The sequence below is a fragment of the Psammomys obesus genome, unplaced genomic scaffold (assembly GCF_907164565.1).
Source record: "Psammomys obesus unplaced genomic scaffold, mPsaObe1.curated_primary_1811, whole genome shotgun sequence".
NCBI lineage: Eukaryota > Metazoa > Chordata > Mammalia > Rodentia > Muridae > Psammomys > Psammomys obesus.
This window is the reverse complement of record NW_026596046.1, coordinates 18,603,784-18,616,561: the sequence shown is the minus strand read 5'-3', so window position 1 is coordinate 18,616,561 and position 12,778 is coordinate 18,603,784. Positions and strand designations below refer to the sequence as shown.

Sequence of the window (12,778 nt, the reverse complement as noted above, 5' to 3'; positions counted from 1 at the left end):
AAGGAAGGAAGGAAGGAAGGAAGGAAGGAAGGAAGGAAGGAAGGAAGGAAGGAAGGAAGGGCCCAACCTTTTGATTCAAGAAAGAACTGGAAAGAAGCTTTAAAGGGCCAAAGCTCTTACTACATTCAGCTTCACATCTACTGAAAAGAACTGGAGTGTCTTATCTCATTTAATAAGACTTCCTAAAGTAGTTAGTAGGGTCAGCAACATTGTAGAGGACCCACAGTTTCCTATCTTTTTCCTCTAGCTTCCCCAGGCTAGGCTCTGTGGTCTAGGCTGCTGTGATAAAAGCAGTCTGCCTCCATCTTGGGTTTGAAAGCCATTGTATAATAAGGCCATACTAGGCCTGTTCCTGTTTACGATTAAATCTGTTTCTCAAGGAATAGGCTATGCCCCACATGTAACCTTAACTACAAATGGTTCCGGGCTGCCCGTTCAAGGAGATGACAACCACGCCTTTGTTTCAAAAAGTTGTTATGACGACCTTGTGCTGTGCTCTGCTTCTGTAATTCTGACATTCCCCTGCCAAATCCCTGATTTGTAAACCCCCTACTCCTGAACTACAGAAATCCTTATCTTACCCAAGTCCAAAGCTGATCTCTTGAGCCCCACCCTTAGGAAAAGTCAGCTCATTGTGTACCAAATTAAAAAACAAAAAAGCTTGCTTGAATTAGTTTGGCTGTGATGATTTCGCTCAGCCGCCTTTCTCCTCCAATCTGTGAGATTAACAGTTGTAGCTCCAGGTACCACATCAAGGCCCAGCAGTGATTAGCAAAATAGGATGGCACTTCCTGGGGTGCTCCTTCTGGGAAACAGGACACTTTTCTTAGACACCTTTCTGTGCTGCTGGATCAAGCTCCATCAAGGAATGGTGTCCGTCTAGTCAGGACTTGTTGTGTGTGGAGGCAGAAGTTATGAAGTTAAAACTAAACCAAAACCAGACAGTTGTGGAAGTTGTGAGGTTTTCAGTGTTTTGGAGTTAGCAGTAGAAAAGAGGCCTGTGTAAGAATGATAGGACCAGAGGAGGCTGGTAAATGGAAGCCAGCTACTTGAAGAGCTGACGAGAGCTGTCTGGGTGTTTCACAATTGTATTTATTACATTTTCATTTTTCTTTACTTCAGTACAGGCATCATCTGAGTATGACCTTGAACTTCACATCCTCCAGCCTCAGCATTCTAAATTCCAGGATTCAGGAGGACATGCTCTGCCGCACTTAGCTTTGCATTTGGCTTCTTTAGACGGGACTGCAGCTGAGGTGAGCAAGCCGCCTTAGAGGATTGTCAGGAAGAAAAGGGAAGCAGCTCCACCAGGGCAGAGGGCCCCCCCACTAGGTGCCACCCACGGCCAGGAGGGCATCACTAGGCAATAGACATGCTCCATTAGTCTGGGTTTGCAGGATCACAGTTAAGTCTTCTTTGAGACAGGGTTTCTCTGTGTAGCCTTGGCTCTCCTGGACTCGCTTTGTAATCAGGATGGCCTCGAACTCACAGAGATCCCCCTGCTTCTGCCTCCCCAAGTCTTGGGATCACAGGTGTGCAACACCATACCAGGACATAGTTAAGTCTTTCCTTTCTTTTTTTTCTTTGCTTTTCTTTTTTTCTTTTTAGATGATGGAAGACAGCAAAGTACTTACTGTAATGTGGAACTACCAGGACTTGTTTAAAAGGAAAAAAAACCTTTTAGGTTTTGAGATCAATGTAATTATTTAATGGTGTTAGCTTGGGTTAGCTGTAATAGTGGTTTTGTATTGAAGCACATTTTAATATTTCCTGCCAGCAAAGGCCAGACACGGACAAGAAGGTATGCATTAGTGAAATGGCAGTGAGATCAGGTCTCTTGAGATCAGCTGCTTCTCCAGAACAGTGTCTCTAGTCCACCGATACATTGTGTACACCCAGTGAGCTGGGGACAAGCATAATTGTAATTTATTTTAGCAGCCTAGTGGCCCTTAAGGGCACGGAAGAAAGGGAGATTTTCTTTTGAAGCCCTTTAATGAGGAGGAGGCCAACAGAAGGCCACTAACAGATAAGAACACAGTTTCCAGGAAATTTTATCTAAACCATTTTTAAGAGGCAGGGAGATGGGAGTCCCAGCTGACTTGCCGATTAAATATGCACATCTGAGTTCTTTCCTTCCAAGCCCCTGATATGTTATAGGTAGGCTTGTTTTAACTACAACAAATCTACAAGCTAAGAAAAATAGAATGGATAATGGCAGCAGTGTGGAAGCTCCAAAACAGAAGAATATAGAGATTGTAAGCAGAGTCAAGCAATGACAGATCTGGGGCCAGCCATGGGCAGGACCAGAGAACTAGGTCATGCAATTACTGGGCGCTGGTAAACTCAAAACCTGTCAGGTGGTCTTGCGGTACACAGATACAAGAGAAAAAGTAGTCTGATTTTGTTTTGTTTTGTTCACCGTGTGTGTGTGTCTGTCCATCCGTGTGTCTGGGTTAATGTGAGTGTGTGCCATGAGTTCATGCCACATGTGTGGGTGCCCACAAAAGCCAAAAAGGATGTCGGATCCCGTGGAGTTGGAGTTACAGTTGGTTGTGAGCTACCTGACATGGGTGCTGGGAATCAAAGTAGGGTAGTCTGGAAGAGCAGCAAGCGCTCATTCTTTATGCCATCTCTATAGCCCCAGGGTTCTGGTTTGAAGGCCACCAGGAGGCTGGGGATGAACTCAATTAGAGTGCTTGCCCTGGGTTAAATCCCCACGTTGCATTAACTAAGCATGACAGCAAAAGTCTTTCGTCCCAGCACTAAGGAGGTAGAGGCAGGAGGAACACAAGTTTAAAGTCATCCTCAGCTACACAGCGAGTTTAAGACAAGCATGGGTACACGACCTCTTGCCTGAAAGAAGGAAAGGAAGGAAGGAAAGAAGGAAGGAAGGAAGGAAGGAAGGAAGGAAGGAAGGAAGGAAGGGCCATCAGGAAGACCCACTATGGCTAATAAAATCTAAGATGTTCTATTGTAAAATTCCTCTTGCATGAGAGAAATGCCAATGTTTGGTTCTTTTCTGGTTTTCACCTGATTAGACAAAGCCTGCCCATGTTATAGGGGGTGCCATGACCCAAACGTGTATGTGCTTCCCCAAATTCTTATGTTGAAACCCCTACCCCCAACACAATGGCATTTGCAGGAGGGTATGAGGGATGACTGAGGACTGAGGGAGACTTCAGGCTATTCATGTCATAATAAACACACACATACACACACACACACACACAACCAGGTGTAGTAGTACATGCACCTGGGACTTGGACACAGGAGGCTCAGGAGAAGTTCAAGATCACTCTCAGCTACATAGAGACTTCAAGACTAACCTGGACTACATGAGACCTTGTTTCAAAAATTTTTTTAAGTTGGGCATGCCCTCACACACCTTTAATCACAGCACTTAGGAGGGTAGAGGCAGGTAGAGCTCTATGTGTTTGAGGCTAGCCTGGTCTACAGATCCAGTTCCAAAAAAGCCATAATGAGACCTTGTCTCCAAAGTTACAAATTTAATTATATATACAGAATTATATACATATAATTATATATATCATGAATGTGTGTATCTATAACTCCTTTTTGGACTAGGACTGTTTATAGAGCCCTGCAGACTCTATAAACAGACCAGACTAAAAATTAAAATGGAATCACAAATGAAGCTCCAAATCTAACCTTCCTGGAAACTCAGAGAAACAGCCAAGTTCCCTCAACGGGCAAGTTTCTGTTGGCAATGCAATGAACCTCCCTCCGCTTTAACTGTATATCCTTTAACCCTCTAATGCCCTTAAAAAGGAACCCAAAGAAACCAGGCAGTAACCACCCAGTTCCTTTTCTGCTGCTCCCTAGTCCATCCCTGCCTCACAGGGACAGTGACTCGGGAAGGACCTCCTGCTCTTTGCGCTGCTTTTTTCCAACCCTTCTCTGCCTGGCAGACCAACCTCTCTCTGTCCTGCCCAGAAGACTACTCAGGCGCTTTTATAGACTGAAGTGATGCCAGATTCTACAACGAGCATTGTGGTTCACCCCTAGAACTCTGGCACCTGAGTGTCTGAGGCAGGAAGTTTGCCTTGAGCTTGAGGTTACCCTAGGCTACACAGAGACTTTGTCTTAAACAAACACACTAACCTTAATTAATGTGATAATTAAAGCCCATCTTGTATGGCTTTTGAGTCGGGGTCTTCTTACACAGCCCAGGCTTTTGATCTCTTCCTGACTCCACTCCCTAAGTGTGAAGTTTCAGGCACGAGGCACCACACCCAGCTCCCTGCCCCTCCAGGATTTCATGTAGCTCAGGCTAGCCTCAAACCTACTATGTAGCCAAGGATGACCCCGAACTTCTGAATCTCCTGCCTTTACCTGTCAAGTGCTGAAATTATATACGCAAGAGCCACCACAATTGGTATATGTGGTTCTGGGGATCAAACTCAGGGTTGAGGGCACGCCAGGCAAGCAGGTTACCCCCTGAGCACCACACTAGCCTCAGCTTTCTCTTTTAAAGTGTCAGGCTTGCTTAAGGCCCCCACAGTGTTTGTTTTCACTGCCTTACAGCTATCCAGAGCATAACTGGGGTTGTAGCTCAGTGGTACAGCATTGGCCGATCATGAGCAAGGCCTTGGGTTCAGTCCCTAGTGTTCATGGGCTTCCCACATTGGGCACAGATTCTCCAATGCAATCAACACAGCGCACAGTAAATTCAAAAGTATTGCGTGTTCCTAGAAACAGAGACTTCTCCAGCGAGGACCTGCAGTCCTACCAGAGTTGTGGCCACACCTCACAGCCTCACGTAGTCTAGTCCCAAACACAGAAAGTCTCCAAACACAGTCACAGCAGAGGTAAGGGCAGGGATGGGGTGGGGGTGGCTGTTCAATCCATAGCCGGAATCTCCTCATGGAAAACTGCAATCTTAACAGTCTGGCTCCATTCGTTAGGGTTTCTCACACCCACTACCCAGCACTATTAGAATTATTGACTATTCTGTCAGCAACAAGCACATAACACACCTATCAGCACTTGTTCTCTATGGCGCTGTTTTCAGTGTCTAGCTCAGCAGTTTGCCCAGCCCCTCAAGTGACACACAGTGCACCTTTCCCAAGCACGGGCTGGCTCATCAGTGCACATTCAATGCACACACAAGATTTGTCTGCACCCACCATTCTGAGGGCCTTCTCTGGGTCCTTTCTCTTACTCATGGACTGGCCTAATGATACCAGCTGTAATCCCAGCACTTGGAAGGTGGAGGCAGGAGGATTCCAAGTTCAAGTTCAGCCTCAGCTGCATAGCCAGTTTGCTGACAGCCGGGGATACATGAGAGCCTGTGTCAAACACACACACACACCAGGTGACACACACAAGGTGACAGGCGATGCCATCAGTAAAAACTGAAGAGGCTTCGCCATGTCTTCTGACTCCCCTTCAGTCTCGGACTACATATGAGGCTTCTGATGTATGTGCTTATACACATTCTTATGCACATTCTTAAAATGATAAGCAACTGGCTTTATGTTGGGGATTTCCAGGAAATAAGGACTCCCATGGTCTCTGAACCTGGGACCCTCTATACCTAGTTGCCAACTATACTGTAGGTCATGAAAACTGCACCCCCACAAGCTTGGTATAGTTATGAAGTCCTCCTTAAGTCAGTGTGGTGGGCTGGGACTGTAGCTTAGTTGCCAGAGCACTTGCCTAGCATGCTAAGGGCCCTGGACTTAGTCTTTAATACTACATATAAAAAAATAGGCATGATGCCAGGGAGTGGCGGCCCATACCTATGAACCCCGACTGCAGAGGCGGAGGCAGGCGGATATCTGTGACTTTGAGGCCAGCCTCCTCTATAGAGTGAGTTTCAGGACAGCCAGAGCTACACAGAGAAACCTTGTCTCGAAAAAAAAAACAAACTAAAACAACAAAGCAAAACAAAGCAAAGCAAAAATAACCACTATAGTGTGATGACCCACACTATAATCTCAGCACTTAGAGGCAGAGGCAGGAGAATTATAGATCTTGAGTTCAAGGCCCAGCCTAGCTACCTAACAGGACCCTGTCTCAAACAAACAAAAAGCCAGTATAGAGCCAACCCTGCGCCCTCTGGTGTAGCTCACTTTCAGGAGGAGGTCGTTTTCACTATTCTCAGTTCCTGGGCAGATGCTAGCATTCTAGTTGAAGTCCATCCTGGGTAATGCAGCTCCTTAGGATGGATTGAACAGAACTGGGCACCTATGGGATGGTACTGCCAGTCACCAAATAGGATGAGGCTCAGTGAGTGTGGTGGCTTTCCATTTCTTAGTCAAGGTCCCTGTTAAAGGGCAGGCTCAGAGGTCCACACACTCAGTCACCTTTTGGCGACCATCTTAGCTTAAGATGCTTTGGTCAAAAAATATTTTTACTTTCACACTTACAAGGCAAAAGTTCTTTACCATTACCTAAAATTGTTCCTTCCCCCCAAGGTAAAAACCTTTGCCTCATGGATGCACAAGATGTAAATGACTGTCACAGCTGTCTTTACATACACCAGTCACAATGCAAGGTTTGACAAACACTCCCTTTGCCCTTTGGAGTTACTGACAGTAGTGGCATTAACCAGGATATTAATTTTTAACAGGGCCCCAGACCTTCGCACAACTGGCTCCATGATGGAAGTGCCATTCAGGCTGTAAAACTCAGCATGTAGACAGCATCACCTGCCAAAAATAAAAACAAAAACCTAATCCATCAAAGTCTGTAGTTCTGGGAAAGTCTTTAAATGTACTAACTTTGCTTTTTGGCTTCTGTAGTTCTGTTTCTGGCTAACTGTTCTCATTAACTGAAATCTGTCAGCCTAGGCAATGATTTCTGTGTGTAAAAGCTCCCACTGAGAAAGGCCTGGGGCTACACTGGGATCCCAAATACCCAATGTAAGTGCCGGCTAGCTAATAAAGATTTTCTATTGGCTTAACCCCATGTCTGAGCAGTCTTCTCTGGTGAATACCCCACAACATTTCCTCTTCTGAGAACATACAATATGGGTGTGCCCCCCCCACACCAATACAGGGAATTTTGAGCATTCTAGGCAAATGTTCTACCTTTGAGCTACACTCCCAGACCCACAGTATAATTTAAACAATCTCTAGATTACCATACCTAAGACAATATGGAGAGTTAGAGGCTTTTCTGTAGTTTTGTTTTGAGACATGGTCTCACTCTGTAGTCCAGGCTCGTCTCAAACTTACTGCAATTCTGCCTCAGACTCTCAAATTCTGGGAATACAAATATGACTCACCATAACCAGCTGTAAACGCTGCTTAAAAATAAATAAATAAATAAATAAATAAATAAATAAATGAATAAATGAATAAAAAGAAAGAAAATTCAGTCTCGTTTTGGTGATGCACTCCTTCAATCCCAGCACCTAGGAGACAAAGGCAGGCATATCACTGGAATTTGAGGTCAGCCAGGGCTACATATGCAAACAAAAACAAAAACAAAAAACAAACCAAAAAAACCAAAAAAGTTCAAAGTTGGTTGAAGCCATGGAACATGTGCATGCAGAATCCTGCCCCCCACCTCTCCGAGGCACATGTGATCACCAGGCAAGCCTCTCCACACTCACACTCACTCGCACGATGTCCTGCCAACAATGCCTGCTCACCTCTAGATACCTCTAGATGGAATCCAAACTCAGATAAGGTCTTTTTTCCTTTCACTTGTCATTCATCACTAACCTCCATTTTCTTGCATTTCATCAAAGGTGTCTTTCTATTTTACTGAGTCTCGAGGAGGAAGAAGGATGGGGGACTGGCCAGCTGGCTGTCTCACCCCTAAGTCGGGGTTTTAGAGAACAGCCCTGGATGTGAGGAAGACAAGGTTTTTATGCAGCTCGGGGGTAGGGGTTTTCCAAAACAAGCTGGGTCACAGGAGCACAACAAAAGCATAACAAGTTAATCATAATGACCTCCGGAAACAAAGACATGATTGCCATTCTTGGAACAGGCAGTATAGAACCATTTGTAGTTAGGTTACAGACGGGACATAGCCTAATCCTCGAGAAACAGAGGCTTAATCATGAACAGGAACGGAACTAGTTTGTTTTTACTCTAAGATGGCGCTTAAGCCCAAGATGGAGGTAAGCTGGCTCTTCACTTACCCTTCGTTCTCAGTCCACTTCCCCTGCAGTATGGCCTGGTCCTCCACTTCTGAATATGCGTCTCTGCTATGATACCATAACCTGAGCTAGCATGTTCATGACTTCAGGTGTTACTGTTTTTTTTTTTTTTTTCGAGACAGGGTCAGGCTGTGTACCTCCGGCGGACCTCAAACTGAAGATCCTCCTGCCTCTGCCTCCCTAGTGCTTCGATTACAAGCATGCACCACCACAGCCAGCTTGTATTGCTACTATGAACGTTAACTTATGTGTAGTTCTCCTGTACAGACTGAGCACTGCTCCGAGCTGTAGTTCTTTGGGGCCTATCCAACACAGTGGCTTGACTGGGGACAGAACTGAAGGGCAGTGAAGGTAAATGAAAAAGGAGAATGCAACAGGCACTTTCCACTCAGTGTCCCGTCATGAAGTTGTGAGGGTCACACTCTCTGCTTGGGTGTTCCCACTTAAGCCCCAAGGTTGTTGGTTCCGTTCTTTTGGTAGATTGTTCAAATCGTCTCCTTACCTCTATTCTGCATGCTTTCCCATTTTGCTTTTTAAAAACTGCTTAATTATTGGGGTGTGGTGATGCAGGCGTACTTCTTGGAAGGTAAGGGCATTGAAATTACAATGTATAACCGGGTGATGATGGTACACGCCTTTAGTTCCAGAACTTGGGAGGCAGAGGCAGGAGGATCTTGGAGATCAAAACCAGGCTGGTCCACAGAGGGAATGAATTCCAGGATTGCCAGGGCTACACAAAGAAACCCTGTCTCAAGAAAGAAACCCTGTCTCAAATCTTGCCTGGATTACACACCTTTAATCCCAGCACTCAGGGCCCAGAGGCAGGCTGATCTCTGTGAGTTTGAGGCCAGCCTGATCTAAGTTCTAGGCTAGCCAGGGCTACATAGTGTGACACTGCTTTAAAACATTGTATCAGTTTGCCAGCATGAAGCCTGCAGATGCCAACACATACAGATATTAAGGTTACTATGATGAAACAAATGAATGTAGTCACCATCTGCAGTTACCTTTTTTGTTTGTTTTTGAAAATCATAATCATTCAGCACAAATGAAACATATAGGACTTGCATATTGTATACTGGGCCTCTAAATATTTTCACCCTATGTGTCCTTTAACTCACATCTCTTGACCAGTTTGCTCTAGATATGAATGTTTGAATTTTATAAAGATTCTATTTTATAAAGATCACGCAGTTAATTTTTTGTATCTAACTTGTTTCACTTAGCATAGCGTATCTCAGGCTCATCCACATGCGGCAAACGGTAAGATGTGGTTCTTTTTATACAGCTGATTCATACTCTATTGTGCATGTGCTACAGTTTCTCTTCCCACTCTTTCCCTGACAGCTTAATTTCATATCTTGGCTATTGTGGATCATGAGGCAATGAACAAGAGAAAGCAGATAGCTTTATGAAGGTGTTATTATTATTAATTTTCTTTCGGTGTATGTCAGAAGAAATATTGCTGGGTCGAGCAGTGCCTTTTAGTATCTTTGGAATCCTCTGTACTGCCTTCCATATGGCTGTAACAGTTTGAATTTATTCCTTCTTTTAAGAGGGTAAAAAGACAGTGTGGGAAGAGCATTAACAGGAGGAGCCCGGTACTTGGGAAGTGGAGGTAGGTGGATCAGGAGTTCAAGGTCATCTGTTACAGTTAGCTGGAGCCTTGAGGCCAGCCCGGGCTCCGTTGGCAACTGTCTGCTGGAACTGAAGCTTCCCAGTCAGAGACTGCATATCCGCTGAAGCATTGGAGCTTTCGACCCCACTTCCCCATCAATGACAGTCAGCAGTGGAAGAGCGCCGAAGTGTCAGAAGACTAGAGGATCAGATCCAAAAGAAGGGGACACAGACGCTTCGCCTGGCTTACGGGAACTGGCAAGTCTCAGCTGCCTTCCGGCACCAGAAAAGCTCTAGCACGTCCCAGATCGAGCTTCAGGCGCCCTTCCCCAACGCTGGAAAAACAACCACAAAAACAAAGCCTGACTAGCGCCGGAAGCCCGAAAGTTTGCCGTAGTCACCTGACCCGTTCCCTGGCTTCTGATTGGGCTTTGGAAGGACGTGCTCGGGTGATCCCGCCCCGGCAGCCCCACGGGGCGGGTCCAGGCGCCAGTGGCCACAGTATTGGTTGGCTCTTACAGGGCTCACCCAATCAGAACCCTCCTTCTTGCGGCGCGAACCGAGGCGCGCGGGGCGCCGGAGGGCCTTGTCAGCGCGCGGAGTTTGGATAGTGGTTCTGCCCCGCGCGGCGTGAGCTCGGGTGAGGTGAGTTCGGCGCCCCGGGGGCTGCCGCGGTTCCGCCCGGGAATCGGTTCCCCCCGGCCGGACCTGGAGGCCTCGGCCCTCCTCCCAGCCGTCCGCCCCAGTCCCTCCGAGCCTCGCAGGAGGAGAGACCCGGAGCCCCAGAAAAGGCCGCGTCGGGCGGCCGAGGCTCGAGCATCCTTAAGGATGCTTTTTATGTCGGCCGCACGCGAGAAGCGGCCTCCTCTGCCCCCCGGAGTTTGTGTACGGCCGCAGCGCCTGTTTCTGAGGCCTCGTGTACCCAAGGGCGTGTGGGCTTGCATTCCAGCGATAAGAGTTGAATAGCTTCGGAAGCGTCTCTCACGGCCGGCCGCAGGCTCTCTTTCAGCCTCCCTACCTGTCCTGAAGTCGCTGGATGGCCGGGACGAACCGGCCCCCCACCTGTCATCTCCCCGCGCCAGCACGGCGCTCCTGTCCCTGCCACTGCGAGGGCAGGGCTGGGAAAGAATGACCGAGAGATCATCCCCTTCAACGCTAGTTCCCAAGATAGGGAATCCATACCGCTTCGTTGGCTTGTTTGTTTTGGCCCTTGTGTAGCTGAGGATGACTTTGGACTCCTGATCTTTACTGTGTCAACCTCTCAAGTGCTGCAGTGACAGACTCGGGTCACTAACCCAGCTATTTTAAAAGTGTATGTATTTGGAAGTACCTTCAAAAGAAGATAGCACAGAATGTAACTTTTTTGTTGTTTTTGGTTTTTGTTTGTCTGGTTTTATTTTATTTATTTTTTATTTTCTTCGAGACAGGGTTTCTCTGGCTGTCCTGGACTGGCTCTGTAGACCAGGCTGGCCTCAGACTCACAGAGATCTGCCTGCCTGTGCCTCCTTAGTGCTGGGACTAAAGGTGTGTGCCTAGAATGTAATACCTTAAACTTGGTTGATGGGCACACACTATTTTCTGTACTTTTACTTTTGTCTTTTGTGGGGAATGGAGATATGAGTGTGTCCTTTGTTCATGCTTGTGCAGGGGTGTGTGTGTGTGTGAGAGAGAGAGAGAGCAGACCAGAGGTATTTTCTCAGTTGTTTTCTATCTTAGTGTTTGGCACAGTCTCACTGAACCTGGAACTGATTAAACTATCAAGCCTCCCAATGCTGCACTAGAGATGCACAGTACCACACCTGACTTTCTGAATGGGTTCTGGGGATCTGAAATCAGGTCCTCCCGTTTGTACTACAGGTGCTTTACTGACTGAGCCATCTTCCCAGGCCTTTTCTGGCTTACCAAGTCCGAAGAAATTGCAAAATAATCTCTACAATCTAGTGCCCCCCGAACTCCTGAGTGTCTTGCATACTTGTCAAAAGAGATCAGCTCCAGCCAGGAATGGTGGTTTGCACCTATCATCCCAACACTTTGAATAAGACAGGAGAATGGAGAGTTGAGAACGCTGTATAAAGACTACATCTCGAAAACAGAAACAAGCTGCCTGTGGCCCACAAGCCTATAATCCACACACGTGGAAGGTGGAGGCAGAAGGATCAGGAGGTGAAGGGCTTCCTCAGGTACATAGTGAATTTGAGGCCAGTCTAGACTATATGAGACCCTGCCTCTAAAACCCCAAACAAACATTAAAATGTTCAATACATTTATATTATTGTCTTTCTGTCACTTTAGTTATTTTCATTAATTTTGGGGGGTGGGGAGTATTGTTTTGAGACATGTTTTATCTGTGCAGCCCTAGCTATCCTGGAACTCACTCTAGACCAGGCTGGCCTCAAACTCAGAGGTCTGCCTACCTCTGCCTCTTGAGTGCTGAGACCAAGAGTGTGCCCCACCACTGCCTGACTCATTAGAATTTTTGAATAGTATTTCTTATTCATATGTTTATGGGTTTTTACCATGGTACATATGTCGGGGTCCGAGAACAGCCAGCAGTTCTCTCCCACCACGTGGGTTCTGGGGATTCGGCCTTGGCAGGCACTCTTACTGCCTAAGCCACCCCACTGGTCCTATTTTCATTTTTTAGAAGTTATTATCACATTTTAGTTACAAAATTAGCTAAATCGACTTTCTTAGGTAACCGTGGTTACAGTGCACTCATAGTTGAGTGGTTCAGATTTCTTCAGTTCAGTATTATTGTACGTACATTTATAGTCTAAATTTATATTATTCTTGTAGCATACCAGCACTCCCGCTTGTGAGCTATACCACCAGCTCTTGTTTGTTTAAGATTTATTTATTTTACGTATGTGAGTGCTCTGTCTGCGTGTACACCTGCATTCCAGAAGAGGGCATCACATCACACTATAGATGGTTGGGAGCCACCATGTGATTGCTGGGAATTGAACCCAGGCCCTCTGGAAGAGCAGTGCTCTTAACCTCTGAGCCATGTCTCCAGCCCCCGCTGCT

At 46.4% G+C, this 12,778-nt stretch overlaps 1 protein-coding gene and 1 long non-coding RNA gene across 2 annotated transcripts in view; one reads left to right on the top strand and one right to left on the bottom strand.

Annotated features, from left to right (window-relative positions):
* Positions 1–9,538: 9,538 nt before the first annotated feature.
* On the bottom strand, positions 9,539–10,891 carry LOC129688670 (uncharacterized). Its single transcript, XR_008721975.1, has 2 exons — positions 10,770–10,891; positions 9,539–10,086 (listed from the first exon to the last, which is right to left on the bottom strand). It is a non-coding gene; the product is annotated as an uncharacterized LOC129688670 (long non-coding RNA).
* The window catches only part of Blm (BLM RecQ like helicase), an 84,372-nt gene continuing 81,900 nt past the window's right edge, over positions 10,307–12,778 (top strand). Inside the window, exon 1 of the mRNA XM_055623623.1 lies at positions 10,307–10,396. The gene's annotated coding sequence lies outside the window, so the exon portion shown is untranslated. The remainder of the gene's footprint in view (positions 10,397–12,778) is intronic.